General features: G+C 40.8%; 1 protein-coding gene and 1 pseudogene across 3 annotated transcripts in view; both read left to right on the top strand.

The window, feature by feature from the left end:
• SPIDR (scaffold protein involved in DNA repair) overlaps positions 1–17086 on the top strand; it is a 334647-nt gene that overhangs the window by 5505 nt on the left and 312056 nt on the right. The window lies entirely within an intron of this gene.
• Positions 7900–8607, top strand: LOC309792176 (protein FAM136A-like; annotated as a pseudogene). The gene has a single exon. The product of its transcript is annotated as a protein FAM136A-like (transcript).

Genomic DNA, 17086 nt, shown 5'->3' with positions numbered 1-17086 from the left:
TTTTCATCGTATGGTATACATTAAAAAAATTCCATTCAGCAGTTGATGGATATTTGGATTATTTACACTTTTTGGTTGTTAGGAATGATGCTGCTATGATCATTTGTGTACCAATTTTTGTGAGGATGAAAGTTTTCATTTACCTTGGATGTAAACCTACCAGTGGAATTGATGAGTCATATGGTAATTGTATGCTTAAATTTTGAGGAACTGCCAAACTGTTTTCCAAGTGGTTACATTTCTTAGTCTCACCAGCAAGGAATGAGGATTCTAATTTCTCCGCATGCTTGTCAATACTTGTTATTGCGTTCTTTTGACATTAGCCATCTTAATGGGTAGAAAGTGGTATTTTATTGTTTTGGTTTTGATTTGCGTTTCCCTAATGACTAATTATGTTGAGTATCTTTTCATGTGTTTATTGGTCATTTGTGTATCTTCTTTGAAGAAATGTGTATTCAAATTACTTGCCCATGTTTTTTTTTTTTTTTTTAATTTGGCTGTGTTGGATCTTCGTTGCTGCGTGTGGGCTTTCTCTAGTTGTGGCTAGCGGGGGCTACTCTTCGTTGCGGTGTGCGGGCTTCTCATTGCGGCGGCTTCTCTTGCTGGGGAGCACAGGCTCTAGGTGCACGGGGTCTAGAGCGCAGGGTCAGTAGTTGTGGCGCACGGGCTTAGTTGCTCCGCGGCATGTGGGATCTTCCCGGACCAGGGCTCGAACCCGTGTCCCCTGCATTGGCAGGCGGATTCTTAACCACTGCGCCACCAAGGAAGCCCTTGCCCGTGTTTTAGTTGGATTTGTCTTTTTATTGTTGAATTGTAAGGATTCTTTATAAATTCTGTATACAGTTTCCTTACCAGATATGTGGTTTGCAAATATTTTCTCCCATTCTGTGGGCTTGGTTTTCATTTTCTTGATGAGGTCATTTGAAGCACAAATGTTAAAAATTTTTGATGAAGTCCAGTCTTTTTACTTTTTGTTGCTTATGCTTTTGGTGTCATATCTAAGAAATCACTTAGGTCATAAGTCATAAGGCTTTACTTGTATGTTTTCTTCTAAGAGTTTCTAGTTTTAGCTCTTACATTTAGGTCTGTGGTTCATTTGGAGTTAATTTTTGTATGTGGTGTAAGGAAAGGGTCTACCTTCATTCTTTTTTTTTTTTTTTTTGCGGTATGCGGGCCTCTCACTGTTGTGGCCTCTCCCGTTGCGGAGCACAGGCTCCGGACGCGCAGGCTCAGCGGCCATGGCTCACGGGCCCAGCTGCTCCGTGGCATGTGGGATCCTCCCGGACCGGGGCACGAACCCGTGTCCCCTGCATCAGCAGGAGGACTCTCAACCACTGTGCCACCAGGGAAGCCCAAGTTGTAGATTTTAATTTCTGTTCTTTTAAGGAGCAAAACCTCTAGAGCATCAGAAAATTCCTATTAAGCAAAGAAAGGCAGCAGAATACAATGTTGTCTATCTTAAGGATACAACTAAAGCATATATAATCAGAAGATGCAAATAGGGCAGCAGTATATTAAAACAGTTGTGTCAGGTTGCCGGCTTGGTGCCTGGTACATAATTTTGTACTCAGTGTTTGGAATGGACAAATAGTGGAATAGGGTGATGCTTTTAAAAAAATTTATTGTAATGTTAAGACAAATAAAAATGGAGTACTTTTGTAAAGATTGAAACACACATGAACAGTTTCTTAAAAAGTTATGTGTAAGAAAGCTTGTCCAGTTGGTGTAGCTCTAGATTATCTCCTCTTAAAAGCTATGACCGAGAAAAACAGTACATATCATCTACCCAACAACTAATTCATTTATAGAAAGAAGAGAAACATACTTAGTGCCTGAGTTCTGGCCACAATTTTACTAAGATCTCAAAAATATTTATCTTTGAACATTCTGTATAAGTTCCTCCTTATTTTGAACCAGTTTTGTTGAATTCTGCATTCAGTTCTTGTCACTTAGGCATTAAAATAATATAGGTAACAAATGTACACTTATGAGTGTGGAGAAATCCATTAATCAAAGGGAAAACAGTTTTGAGGAGAGGTTAATGAAGAAATCACATTGCAGTAGTTGAAGAATAAAATCTTTGTGTTGACAAATCTCTGAATAAGTATGCTGGGGGAGAGAAGGAGCAAGGGATAGCATGATGGGGTGAGAGAGAGTTTTAAAAAAAGTTAATGAGAAACTTGTGCATGGTTGAATGATGGCCTAAGGGGTGGAACAGATTAAGATAGGAAACTTTGGAATCCTGAATGCAGTGTCTCGTGACTGGCATCCTGTTCTTCATGTTGAGGATTTTCTTCTTATAGCCTCAAGCCACTGGGATGTAAGCTTTCTGTTTCTTCCTCAGCCTTTTTAAAAATTCAGTAGAGCCTATAGCATTTTTACTTTTTTACCCAACATTGTGTATTTTACTGCAGCAGAATATTCCAAGCATGTGCAGAGAAGCTTGTTCTGTGTTTAGTTTACCTGTATGGTAAAGCCATACAGGTTGGATTTTTTTTTGGCTGCACTGGGTCTTCGTTGCTGTGCGTGGGCTTTCTCTAGTTGCGGTTAGCGGGGGCTTCTCTTGTTGCATAGCATGGGTTCTAGGCGCTCAGGCTTCAGTAGTTGTGGCGCCTGGGCTCAGTAGTTGTGGCTCGTGGGCTCTAGACCGCAGGCTTAGTAGTTGTGGTGCACGGGCTTAGTTGCTCCGTGGCATGTGGGATCATCCCAGACCAGGGCTTGAAGCCGTGTCCCCTGCATTGGCAGGCGGATTCTTAACCACTGCACCACCAGGGAAGTCCCTAGAGGTTGGATTTTAATCCATTGTTCTTGGTGGTGGTTCTCAAACTTTAATAGTGCCTAACTCACCAGGGTGGTTGGTGGGCCTCTCATCACTCAAGATTCTAATTTGAGGTTTGAGTATCTACTATCTCTAAAGGCATACGTGGTGATTCTGATGTGCATTGCCCTTGATTGCATTTTAAAAATCGTGGTCAAATAGAATGAAATTAACTATTTTAACAATTTTTAAGTCTGTGGTCTGTGACATTAAGTACCTTCATGTTGTTCCGAAACTATCACCACCATCCATCTCCAGGACTTTTCATCATCCCAAACTGAAACCCTATACCCATTAAACAACAATTCCTCATTTTCCCCTCCCCGCAACCCCTGGCAACCACCATTTTACTTTATGTCTCTGAGTTTGATGACTTGAGGGACCTAATGTAAGTGGAATCATAATTTTTGTCCTTTTGTATCTGGCTTATTTCATTTAGCTTAATGTCTTGAAGGTTCTTCCATGTTGTATCGTGTGTCAGAATTTTTTTCTTTCTTTAAGGCTGAATGTAGTCCGTTGTATGTGTATACCACATTTTGTTTATCATTCATCCATTGATGGACATTTGGGTTGTTTCAACCTTTTGGCTCTTGTGAATATGGCACTCTGAACATTGTTGTGGAAATGTCTGTTTGAGTCTCTGCTTTCAGTTCTTTTGGGTATATGCTAGATCATATGGTAATTATATTTTTAACTTTTGAGTAGCCACCATACTTTTATCCACAGTGACTGCATCATTAGCATTTCTGTCAGAATGTATGAGGGTTTCAGTTTTTCCATATCCTTGCTAGGACTTATTATTTTCTGTTCTAAAAAATTTTTTTTTTAATTTTAACTTTTTTTAATAGTAGTCATTCCTAATGGGTGTGAAGTGGTATCTCATTGTGGTTTTGATTCACAATTCTCTCATGAATAATGATGTTGAGCACCTTTTCATGTGCCTGTTAGTCATATGTATATCTACTTTGGAGAAATGTCTCTTTCAGGTCCTTTGCCCACTTAAAAATTGAGTTGTTGGTCTTTTCGTTGTTGAGTTGTTAGGAGTTCTTTATGTATTTTGGATATTTGTTCCTCATCAGATCTTGGATTGCATCTTAAGAAATGCTGGCTTGGGGTAAGGAGTTTGAATTGTGGAGTCAAACAGCTTTTGTGAACCTTGGCTCGTGTGTAAGTCCCCTTGCATATTAAAACTGCCAGCTACCAATCTAGAGCGATCTACCTCTTTCTTTGGTCTCTCCTTGTCCTCTGTGCATGGGCAGCAGTTTCAGACTTCACCTGGGGACTCCTGAGGTCGCAAACCTACAGCGTGTCAGGATTTCATTCCTTTTTAAGGCTGTGAATAGTTTTTATTTTCATGTACATGCTTATTTTGTTTATCCATTCATCCATTGGTGGACATTTGGGTTGTTTCCAGTTTTTAGTTACTGTGAATAATGTTATTTTGAACTTTGACATTTAAACATACATTTGAGGGACTTCCCTGGTGGTCCAGGGGGTACGACTGCACGCTCCCAATCCAGGGGGCCTGGGTTCGATCCCTGGTCGGGGAACTAGATCCTGCATGCATGCCGCAACAAAGAGTTCGCCTGCAGTAACTAAGAAGTCTGTGTGCTGCAACTAAGGAGTCTGCATGTTGCAGCGAAGATCCCACGTGCTGCAACTAAGACCTGGCACAGCCAAAATAAATAAGTAAATATTAAAAAAAACCCAAACATCCATTTGAGTCCCAGCTTTCAGTTCTTTTGGGAAATCGAATTGCTCAGAAGTAGAATTGCTAGATCCTATGGTAATTCTATGTTTAATTTTTTGGAGGATCCACTGTACCATTTTCTATAGCAACTGCATCATTTTGTATTTCTACCAGCAATGCACAGGAGTTCCAGTTTTTTCCATATCTTTGCCAATACTTATTACGTATTTATTTTTTGAGAGTAACTATTATAACGGGTGGGAGTTGGTGTCTCACATTGTGGTTTTGATTTGTGTTTCCCTAATGACTAATGATATCAAGCATCTTTTTATGTGATTGTTGGTCATTTGTATGCCCTCTTTGGAGAAATGTCTATCAGACTTTTACCGAGTTTTAAACTGAGTTGTTGAGTTGTGGGAGTTCTTCATATATCCTGGGTACTAGATTCTTAGTTGGATATGTGATCTGCAAATACTTTCTCCCATTATATGAATTGTCCTTCTACTTTCTGATAATATCTTTTGAAATTCATAAGTTTTAAATATTGATGGTTTAGTTTATTCATTTTTTGTTAACTTGTCCTTTTGTGTCGTGTCTGAAACCACTGCTTAGTAACTTCTGTTATTTTTTGTCAGACCCTTGACAGAAATCGTTTGGCCACAGATGTATGAGTTTTTCTGGACTATGAATTCTGTTCCATTGATTGGGTCTATTGTTGTGCCCGTACCACACTTCTTTGATTACTGTTATTTTGTAGTAAGTTTTGAAATTGGGATGTGAGTTCCAGTCATGGAACTTTTGTGGTTTTCTCATAGAATCAGGATGAGTTACATGTTTGGTATCAATGTGTGACCATATAGGTGGGTTATTGTCAATCAGGGAACCTCACCTGAGCCTTGGTGTCCAGAGTTTTTACTGGGGCTTTGCTATGGACTGCATATTTGTGTTCTCTATTCCCAACCCCCATTCGTATGTTGAAACCTAATCCTCAATGTGTTAGTATTTGGAGATGGAGTCTTTGAAAAGTAAATAGGTCTTGAGGGTAGAGCTCTCATGAATGGGATTAGTGCCCTTATAAAAGAGCTTCCAGAGAGATCCCTCCTCCCTTTAGCATCAGTGAGGAAGTGATCCTTTGCCAGATTTCACCACTAACACTGAATCTGCTGACACCTTGATCTTGGACTTCCCAGCTTCTAGAACTTGAGAAGTGTTTGTTGTTTATAGGCTACCTACTTTATGGCATTTTGTTACAGTAGCCCAAACAGACTAAGGCTCCATTACATAGACATAAATGGCTGATCTCAGTCTCCAGTTCTTCTGTGTGTGACTGAAAGCCTTCACTCTAAATCACACTGTCTTTCTGGTGTCACCAGCCCCCATGCTAACTGTATGGGGTGTGATTAGCCACCACCCTAAATCACATTATTAGACTGTCTGGTGTAACTGAAGCTCTCAGGCAAAGAAAGACACTTCTGTCAGCCATGGAATTCCAAGGGCATAGACATTACTTTCCAGAAGCCAAGGACAAAGGCTAAACTTGTTTGTTTGTTTGTTTTTTGGCCGCTCTGTGCAGCTTACAGGATCTTAGTTCTCTGAGCATAGATCAAACTCAGGCCCCAGCAGTGGAAGCACTGAGTTCTAATCACTGGACCACCAGGGAATTAATTCCCTAGCCTTCCTTTTAGGTGAGGTTAGATTCTTTACTGCATGTTTACTTTTTCAGTCCTTCCCTAGTAAGTCTTTTACCCATGGTTGTCCTTTTTTTCACACCTTAACAGCCCATGTTTATAACAAACACAAATCCTCTTCTCAGTCTGCAAATGTCTCTCCCTAATTCACATTCATGTGCCCTCATTTTGAAGTGAATTTGTGATTGCTGCCTTAACTCACAGAGTTACTATAAGGCTTCAATGAGGGAAAGAAATTAAAAAGTGGTTTTTAGAATTAATCTCTGCAATCTTCGTACTGCCTCTGCATGTTTATACTAACTTCTGTTATTTTACGTCTCTGTATTGTGTTTTGTGACAGGTCTAATGATCATATTGATTTCTTGAGGACAGGGTTCATGGTATTTCTCTGTGTTTTCTGTGCTTAAGTGATTACAAGCACTGGTTTGTTGAATTTAGTTTTCAATAATGGTACAAATATATTGAAATTCCATCTACTTTTAACCACCAGAGTGGCTGCATTTGGTTGTGCAGGTTGAAAACTGCAGTGCGCAGAGGCCCTATAGCAAAAGTTGTATATTTATTATGCTACTCTTTTCAGTAGATGGCAATAAAGCATCTTTCCTAATAAAATCAGTACATTATGACAATTTCCAAATATATGGAAGTCCAGTGACTTGAGAAGGGAGTGTTTTTTTCTCATTTGCAGAAAAATGTAGCCCTATTAAGAATATGGTCCTTGGGCTTAAACTAGCTTGAATTTTGATCCTGGCTTTGCTGTTTACAGATACGTGATCTTGAAAAATGTCTTCAACAGTTAGTTTCTTTATCTGTAAAATGGAATTAATACTACTCATTTCACCATAAAATATCACCTAGGATCTATATGAGGTAATAGACATGAAACATTTGCAGTGACGTCTGGCAGCTACTGAATTATCTTAGTCTGTTCAGGCTGCTGTAACAAAAATGCCATAGGCTAATGGTTTATAAACAACACAGATGTGTCACAGCTCTGGAGGCTGGTAAGTTCAAATTTAAGGTGCCAGTACATTCAGTGTTTGTTGAGGGCCCACTTCATGGTTCATAGCCATCTTCTTTCTGTCCACACATAGTGGATCTCTCTAGTACCTCTTATATAAGGGCACTAATCCCATTCATGAGGGTTCCATCCTTGTGAACTAAGCACCTCCCGAAGTCCTCACCTCCAAGTACCATCACATTGGGGATTAGGTTTCAACATATGAATTATGGGGGGGACACAGATATTCCATCTGTAGCATAAATATTCAGTTTGTGATAGCTAAACGATTGTGCTTCTTTTCATTGGAGCTGGTTTTATTTTAGTAGTGTGTGATTACATAGTTATATCTGAGGTGGTTTACAATTAGGTAAAAGTAATTTATTCAGTTGCATGAGGTCTTAGTTGTGGCAGGTGGGCTCCTTAGTTGCAGCTCGAGGGCTCCTTAGTTGTGGCTTGCCAGCTCCTTAGCTGTGGCATGCAAACTCTTAGTTGTGGTATGCATGTGGGATCTAGTTCCCGGACCAGGGATCGAACCTGGGCCCCCTGCATTGGGAGCGCAGAGTCTTAATCAACTGCACCACCAGGGAAGTCCCATAATTAGGTAAAAGTCTTAATTCAGGGGGAGGCAGGCTCGTGCGTGGGAGTCCATGTGGGCACCTGTGTGGCAGGGAGCAGTATGGGGTCGCTGTGGCGGAGTTGCAGCAGCTCCGGTTGCAGGAGGCGGTGGACTCTATGGTGGTAAGTCTGGAGAGAGAACATCCGGAAGATGCAGGGCCTCATGTTCTGGTGCAGCGCCGCCTGCTGTGAGGGCAGCCAGGAGTCCATGCAGCAAGTGCACCAGTGCATAGAGCGCTGCCATGCACCTCTGGCTCAAGCCCAGGCCCTGGTGACCAACGAGTTGGAGAAGTTCCAGGAGCGCCTGGCCCGGTGCACTATGTATTGCAACGACAAAGCCAAAGATTCAATAGATGTGGGGAGTAAATAGCTTCAGGTGAAGCAGCAGGTGGAGAGTTGCATGACCACGTGTGTGGATGGCCACATGAACCTCATCCCAACCATGACCAAGAAGGTGAAGGAGTGTCTCTCATCCATTGGGAAATAGATGTCTGCTACTGGCCATCGGGGCTGAAGGCAGCAATCTATTTAAAAAGAGGAATGGGGGTTTGGGTTTTCTAAGGAAAGTTTATGAATGAGGAAATTAAGGATGGCAGCAAGTTTAAGGCCTATATCACTTGCCTTTGGACACTGGTTCCTTTGTGTTTGAAACCTAGAAAGTGAAAAAAAACTGGGGCTAAAATTGGGGTCAGAGATAGCAAGGGAGAGTTTTTGTGAGCCTGAATTTCACGTGGCAAGTGCTTATCCTGGCAACAGGGCGTCTCCCTTTTACCAAATAAGAGCCCTCCAAGGTACCAGATTCTCATAGTACACAGATACCAACAGGCTGGCATGCTTATCTGACCTGATTATGATCCAGTAGAGTATGAGGAGAGGTGTTCCTATTCGTTGCCAACCTCCTGTTTACCAGAAGGATCACTACCACATTTTCCACAAACTGGAAATAAAACAAAATCCACGAGGTCACTAATTTAGAATGGGAAAGGGGGCTTCTGGGGCTTTGTTTTGCGTGGCTTTGTCTTATATACAAGGGCATGCAGTTACTTTAAGATGTAGTGTTGATAGAGGTACTTTGGATAAAGCTTTGAAAGGGTGCTTGTAGATACTCATTTCTGACCGTCAGGATGTGGATGCGCATTTCTTAAACTTCTCACACATGACATCTTTCAGCCTGGAGACCCTGCTAAATTATAAGAAGCGCTGTCACACTGGTAGGGGAAGCATGTTGCTGCAAATGGCATTATTTCATACTGTTTTTTATGACTGAATAGTATTTCATTGTAATTATATACCACGTCTTCTTTATGTATTTATTTGTCAGTGGACATTTGGGTTGCTTCCATGTTTTGGCTGTTGTAAATAGTGCTGCTATGAACACTGGGGTGCATGTATCTTTTTGAATTAGAATTTTCTCTGGATATATGTCGAGGAGTGGGATTGTTGGATTATATGGTAACTCTATTTTTAGTTTTTTAAGGCACCTCTATACTGTTTTCCATAGTGGCTGTACCAATTTACATTCCCGCCAACAATGTAAGAGGGTTCCCTTTTTTCCACACCCCTGCAGCATTTATTATTTGTAGACTTTTTAATGGAATGGCCATTCTGACCAGTGTGAGGTGATACCTTATGGTAGTTTTGATTTGCATTTCTCTGATAATTAGCAACGTTGAGCATCTTTTCATGTGCCTATCGGTCATCTGTATATCTTCTTAGGAGAAATGTTTATTTAGGTCTTCTGACTGTTTTTTTTTTTTTTGATTGGGTTGTTTGGTTTTTCTGTTACTGAGTTATTAAGGCTGATTGTATATTTTGGAAATTAAGCCCTTGTTGGTTGCATCATTTGCAAATATTTTCCCCCTGCCCATAGTTTGTCTTTTCGTTTTGTTTATGGTTTCCTTTGCTGTGCAAAAGCTCATAAGTTTGATTAGGTCCCATTTGTTGATTTTTGTTTTTATTTCTATTGCCTTGGGAGACTGACCTAAGAAAACATTGCTACAGTTTATGTTAGAGAATGTTTTGCGTGTGTTCTCTTGTAGGAGCTTTGTGGTGTCCTATCTTAAGTATTTAAGACATTTTGAGTTCATTTTTGTGTATTGTGTGAGGGAGTGCTCTCACTTAATGGTTTACATGTGGCTGTCCAGCTTAACCAACGTCATTTGCCAAAAAAACTGTCTTTTTTCTGTTGTATGTTCTTGCTTTGTCAAAGATTAAATGACTGTAGGTGTGTGGGTTTAATTCTGGGCTCTCCGTTCTGTTCCACTGATGCATATGTCTGTTTTTGTGGCAGTACCACGCTGTTTGATTACTCTAGTTTTGCAGTATTGTTTGAAGCCTGGCAGGGTTATGCCTCCAGCTTTGTTCTTTTTCCTCAGGATTGCTTTGGCAGTTCTGGGTCTTTCATGGTTCCATATAAATTTTAGGATTATTTGTTTTAGTTCTGTGAAGAATGTCACGGGTAATTTGATGGTAATCGCATTAAATCTGTAGATTGTGCTTTGGGTAGTATGGCCGTTTTAACGATATTAATTCTTCCAATCCAAGAGCGTGGTGTATCTTTCAGTTTCTTTAAATTATCTTCAGCTTTCTTTATCAATGTTTTATAGTTCTCAGTGTTAAGTCTTTCACTTCCTTGGTCAGTTTTATTCTAAGTATTTTATTATTTTTGATGCGATTTTAAAAGGGATTTTTTTTTACTTTCCCTTTTTGATATTTCATTGTTAGTATAAAGAAATAGTCAATTCCTGAACGTTAATTTTGTATCCTGCTACCTTGCTGAATTTATCAGTTCTAGTGGTTTTTGTGTGGAGTCTTTAGGGTTTTCTACATATAGTATCATGTCATCTGCATAAAATGACAGTTTTATCTCTTCCCTTCCAGTTTGGTTACCTTTTGTTTCTTTTTCTTGTCTGATTGTTGTGGCTAGGACTTCCAATACTATGTTGAATAGAAGTGGTGAGAGTGGCCATTCTTGTCTTATTCCAGGAATCAGCAGAAAGGCTTTCAACTTTTCACCATTGAGTATTATGTTGGCTCTAGGTTTGTCACAAATAGCTTTTATTAAGTACCTTTTTAACTGATTGTTTTTAAGTTAAAGTCTATTGTAATTTTATTCAGACTTTTCATCTTCTGAAGAGTAGGCGGGTTAGGCTTGAACTGTAAGTAGAGATTTGGTTAGAGGGCTGTGAGGGAAGGAGGGACAAAGACTTGAACCTGTAGCCTTTGAAGGGGTCTTGCTGATAATCCTGCCTTTGCATGAGAATAAATTTATCACAGTTGGAGTTTATAGGTTGCTGTGCTTCAACTTCTCAACAGTGAGGAAGCAGGAATGGGAAAGAACCAAGGCAAACTCATTGTTTGCTTTTGAGTGGGGAGTGATCAGTAAAATAAAATTGGACCCAGAGTGTGATATATTAGCTAGCAGCTGTCATTGTTTTATGTCTTTAAGCCCTTAGATTAAGGGTAATGTCAGTGGAGCCAAGAGTGGTTTTAGGTAGCCTGGCATGGGAACTTGGTTTCTAGCAGAGGAATTTTCCATTTCAGAAAAAAATAAGTTTCAGACTAATGGTATTCTGAGCTGGTGTACAGGGCTAGTGGAAAATAGTTCTGCTTTTCTTTTCAAGTGTTGAAAATTAAATACATCACCATATTTCCAACATTGTTATGTTAAGAAGTTCCGGATTGTTGAGAAGAATGAGAAAAAGAGGGGCTAGATTGCTAGGCATTAGGATTCTAGCATCAGAGTCTTAGAATAGCTGTAGTAAATTAGTCTGGTTTGTTTGAACAGTTTAGGTGTGTGATGACACCAAAACTAGGTGATTATTGTACTGTAAGTTTAAGCATAATTGTACATTCCCGACATTTACTACTTAACCAAAGTAATCTTAAGTTTGAAAGTATATGAAAATTATACAAAATGTGGCAACTGTTTCCTTTATTTTCTCTGATGACAGAAGAAGAAATGAATTTAAACTGCTACATGATTTAATGCCTTTGTGACCAAAAACTTTAAAACACTGGAATGGCTGTGGATTCTTTCCTGAAAAAACTCTTCCATGAATGGAAAAGATAGTATTGATAGGAACTTCCTTAAATGAAGCAATGATTTAGGTGATCCCTAAACTTATTTAGCATATGCTGAAATTATTTCGCAGACAAGGATAAACCAGCAAGTTCTGGAAGCGAGCACTTTTAGAGTTTGCCACTTGTAGAATGTAAGTTATACGTGAATCCTGGTTGGGGTCATAGGAGACATAAACACGTGAACATGGCATTCTCCGTTGTGGCAGCGGAGGTGCTACTGGAAGCGCTGATTTCCAAAGGAGTGGTTCAAGGACGATGGCTGAGGGCTGTGACAGCACAGGAGGGTTCGTGAAGAAGGCAGTCCTTGGGCCAAACCCTGAGGGGTCCAGCAGTCAGACTGAAGAGAGTTGGAAAGACAGCCTGGCAGGAAACAAGGGGAAGGGCAAAGTTGTCTTGAACCTTATAGGCAGTTTTCAGAAATTTTGTTAGGCTTTGTGAAAATTTATTTTACTTACATGTTTTTTTCTCAGGCTTGTTCTAATACCCTTTATTTTCTTATTTATTAACATCTGTTGTCCCCACATCAGGAGGGTCGGGCTTTCTTAATCGGCATTGCCTGACTGTGAGAAAGGTGAGAAAGCTAGAGCACTGGTTATGGGGGCAGCTCATGGAATAGTGACTTTGACTCTGCAATAAACTGACCTTTTCCAATGAGCCATTTAATTCCCTTCTTCTTTATTTTTAATGTTTTTTTGAAATATTTATTTGGTTGCGCCAGATCTAAGTTGCGGCAGGTGGGCTCCTTAGTTGTGGCATGTGAACTCTTAGTTGTGGCTTGCATGTGGGATCTAGTTCCCTGACCAGGGATAGAATCCGGGCCCCCTGCATTGGGAGCGCAGAGTCTCATCCACTGCGCCACCAAGAAAGTCGCTTCATTCCCTTCTGCTCCTTAAACTGTCTGAGAGGCCGTAGAGTTCTAATCAGTAAGCTGCTTTTTCTTATTTTTCGAGGTTTGAAATATTATAGTTGGTTATTAGATTAAGACAGTATTCTTATGAATCATAGTGTATGAAAATATAAGCATCTTTATGAAAATGTCTAAAGTACGTTCTCATATTAACTGTGCTGAATGTTAATCACCTCTTCTTCTACCTTCCGTTACGGTGGTCTGTGGTACTATTATTTCACAGTATTGTCATTAGTGTCAATTTTATCTTGGTAGTCGTCTTGAGGTAAGTATATTTATTATTCTCATTTTACTGATACAGAAAACTGGATCTTGGGAAGTGTCAGTGTAGCCAGCCAGTAGCTCAGCGGTGACTCAGGCCAGGTCGTTCTGACAGCACAGCTTCAAGATGGGAGCTGAAAGGATTTGTGTGCTGCTTGTGAAATTTCCTGGATGTTTCTAAGCTTGAGGAGGATAATAACTCAGGACATTTGGAATTAGGACTAGCCTGGAAAATCAAGGATCTATGGGTAGCCATCACCAAAGTACATTTCTTCCTTTGTTCAAGTCCAAGACAGCTTTCTCCAGGAAACATTCTCTCAAATCTATTTTTGAGCTCATTAGCCCAATTTTGGTCTGTTTCTTCCTCCACTCTAATTATATCCTTAGAACCCAAGGTCTTTGAAGATGGAAACTGTCTTTAGCTGTATGCCTTCAGAGGGCTCAGTGAATCATTTCATCTCAGTACGAATATTTACGGAGTATTAGTATTGTGGTCCAGCTCTTTCAGTAGCTGGTGATTGAAGGCCACCTTCAGCTGGACAGAGGCACAGAAGATTGATGGGTTGGCTTGCAGTTGACAGCATCTGGGCACCTGGGCAGCTCAGGGACCTGACTTACAGTCTGGAGCATGATTTGTGCCTCTTCTTTCTTTCTCAGGTTTCTTCATATTATGTGGGACGAGGTGGCTGGCTGCTTTGGGGCCACACCCTTGGCCAAGTTGGGAAGAAGAGAATCTTCTCCAGTAGCCCCAGTTAGAAAAGTCCTGGAGAGGGCCTCTGACTGCCTCAACTTGGGTCCCATGGCATCCTTGGACCAGTTACTATGGCCAGGCTGATGTCCTATGATTATCCTTGGCCAGGTTGGGCACCCAAAACTGTGGTGGTGGGAGTGTGTTTTGTCACTAGAAATGTGGATGGATGAGAAGGCTGGGTAGTGAAGTCGCCCTGTAAGCACCTGCTCTGTGGCTGAGTAAACACTGTGGAGAGAGAAATACACATGTTCTAGAGAGCTGTGGCGAGGTATTGTTTATGAGGATAAGTAGATGAAATGGACATGAGTTTAACGCAGCCTGAGGGCTGTGTTACCCTTAGGTTTATACTTACTGACTTATTTACTTTAGATATTTTAGATTTTGTGACAGGTGTGGTAATAGTCAAGACATTTGCATATTCATTCAAGAGTCATTTAGCGAGTACCTCAGTGGGGAGTGCTGTGCACTGGGGATAAGATGAAGAGGCATGAGACTCCTGCCCTCAGAAGCTCTTATTCTAGGGAAAGGAGTAGATGGGGCAGGAAACAGGCTGTTGTCCCAGAGGGAGGGATTAAGCGGAGGCATTGAGGGATGTTTCATGGAAAAGATGGGCCGGGATCTGTGGCAGAGTTGGAGAGACTCAAAGAAGAGGAGAGGTGATTTCTGGCGAAGAGTTCCATGGATGCAGGTGTGGTGTTGGAAATGCTCCACTTGGCAGCAGCAAGGGGAGTAGAACAGATTGGCTGGGGAAGCAGAAGCGGAGGCTGAAGAGTGCTGTTGAAGGCCAGGATAGTAGGTATCAGAACTTGGGCTTAGGCCCTCGCGTCAGTGAATTTGTGGGAGGGTCTCTGTTGCCACTGCCTGAGCTGCTGGAGGGCAAAGTCTTTCTTGCTCGTCTTGTATCCCTGGGGCCTGGCAGAGTGTCTGCCTGCAGTGGGCACTCAGTACATGTTTACTGACAGACTGAAGATGAGGACATTAGAATTCTGTCTTTTATGTTAAGTAAGTTGGAGGGTTCTAGTCCCTAAAGAGTCTGAGTATGGATGAACTCCAGAGAAGCAGAGGACAAGTCAGATGCAACCAAAGCAGTGAGTGACAGGCCTGAGAGACGTTCTGTTGCCAGAGAGAAGGAAAAAACACATGCGCAATAAACTTGATAGGCCAGGCTCTGAGCATCACAGCGCCTGCTGACTAGCTGACGTGGTTAAAACTTTACATCTGTTCCTCATATTTGACAGGAACAGATGTGAGAGCCACTGAATCTTTGTCTCTGCTTAATGTAGATCAATTTCTGGGTGAAAGAGGGTTGACATCCTTCAAGTATGTGGCTAGAGCCATTGGGATACATTGGGATACATATATTATTCAGATACCCAAGGAAACTTCCTTTTTGGATTGTTAGACGTCTGATTTGTTCCCCAAATTTATTACATGATATCCAAAACAATATTTAGAAATTTTCATTTCTTTCCAAGGGGAGTATCCCACAGATGTATAGTGGAATGCATTTGGTTTTACAGGGAGTAAAGTTTCAAACTGAGGAAATAAACTACATAAGCACGGTGTCCTTGAGAAACGAAAACTTGAGCAGAGTGCCAAGAAGAAGGAGAAGTGGTCTCTGAGGGGCTGACGTGGATGGTAAAGCAGTGAAGCAGAGTTTAACCGTTCTGTGTTTTAATTGGTTGCTTTTTTCTGAAGTATGGTCTATTCAGAGTACAGTCAATCCTCACTTTTCAAAGATTCTGTATTTATGAAATCGCCTACTTGCTCAAATTTATTTGTAGTCCCCAAAATCAGTGCTCTTGGTGCTTTTATAGTCATTTGCAGGCATATGTAGAGCAGGGAAAATTTTGAGTCACCTGACACCTATGTTTCCAACCGAGGTCCAAGGCCCCACTCGTCTGCTTGTTCTAGCTCTCACACTCTCAGCAAGGGCCCTTTTCTTGGTCTTTTTAGTGCCACGTTTTTCACATTTTTGTGCATTGTGTTGGTGATGTCACTGTTTAAAATGGCCCCCAAGCATAGTGCTGAAGTGCTGTCTAGTGTTCCTAAGTGCAGGACATCTGTGATGTGCATTATGGAGAAAGTATGTGTGTTAGATAAGCTTTGTTCAGGCATGAGTTATAGTGCTGTTGGCCATGAGTTCAATGTTAATGAATAAGCTATATATATTAAATAAGATGTCTTTAATCAGAAACACACAAAAAGTAAGGTTTCACATTGACAGGAACTACGCTGTATTCCCCGAGGAGCAATGGTTCAGTATTTGCCAATTCGTTGTTTTTGGCGACTTTATAGAACATTAACTACTTTGAATAAGGAGAATTGACTGTATTTGTTTCCTATTCTTCTTCCTGGCATCAACCTGGGCTTATATAGTTATTTTGTGTGTGTTGGGGGGGGGCGGGATAACTTTTTATTTTGACAAAATTTCAAACTTACAGGAAACTTGCAAGAATAACATAATGAGGTTCTTTCTAGTGGAACTATAAGTGGGTTAATAGTGTCCCCTGCAAAATTCATGTCCAACTGGAACTTCAGAATATGACCTTATTTGGAGGTGGGTGTTTGAAGATGTAATTAGTTACTATGAAGTCATACTGCATTAGGGTGGGCCCTAAATCCAGTGACTGGTGTCCTTATAAGAAGCGGAGAGGACACACAGAGATACACACAGGAGAGAATACCATGTGATGATGGAGGTGGAGATTGGTGTGATGCAGCTACAAGCCAAGGAATGCCAAGGATTGCTTAGAGCCACCAGAAACTAGAAAGAGACAAGGAAAGATTCTTCCCTAGAGCCCCCAGAGGGACTAACACGTTCATTTTTGGACTTGAAACCTCTAGAATTGTGAGAATAAATCTGTTGTCTCAAGCCACTGAGTTTGTGGTAACTTGTTATGTCAAACCCTAGGAAACTAGTACAGTAACCCTTTATTCTGATTCACCAATTTGTTATTATTGGTCTCTCTGTCTGTTTCTTTTCCTCTACATGTGTATATCTATTTTTTTTCTGTACTATTTCAGAGTAATTGAGAGACATAGTGAACCTGTACCCCAAAATGTTTATGTCCTGGGTTAAGGACAGCCCTTACATAAGCGTAGTATAATTACAAAACTAGGAAATTAAAAATTGTTGAAATACTGTTACCTAATCAGTCATTTATGCTCAAATTTTATCAGTTGCCTAATAATGATCTGTTTTCCCTGATCTAAGATCCAGTCCAGGATCATACGTTCATTTTCTTTTCATACCTCCTTAGCCCTTAA

The sequence above is a fragment of the Mesoplodon mirus genome (genome assembly GCF_964341445.2).
Source record: "Mesoplodon mirus genome assembly, chromosome: 16".
Taxonomy (NCBI): Eukaryota; Metazoa; Chordata; class Mammalia; order Artiodactyla; family Ziphiidae; genus Mesoplodon; species Mesoplodon mirus.
The sequence above is the reverse complement of the archived record's forward strand: the minus strand, read 5'-3'. Positions and strand labels throughout refer to the sequence as shown.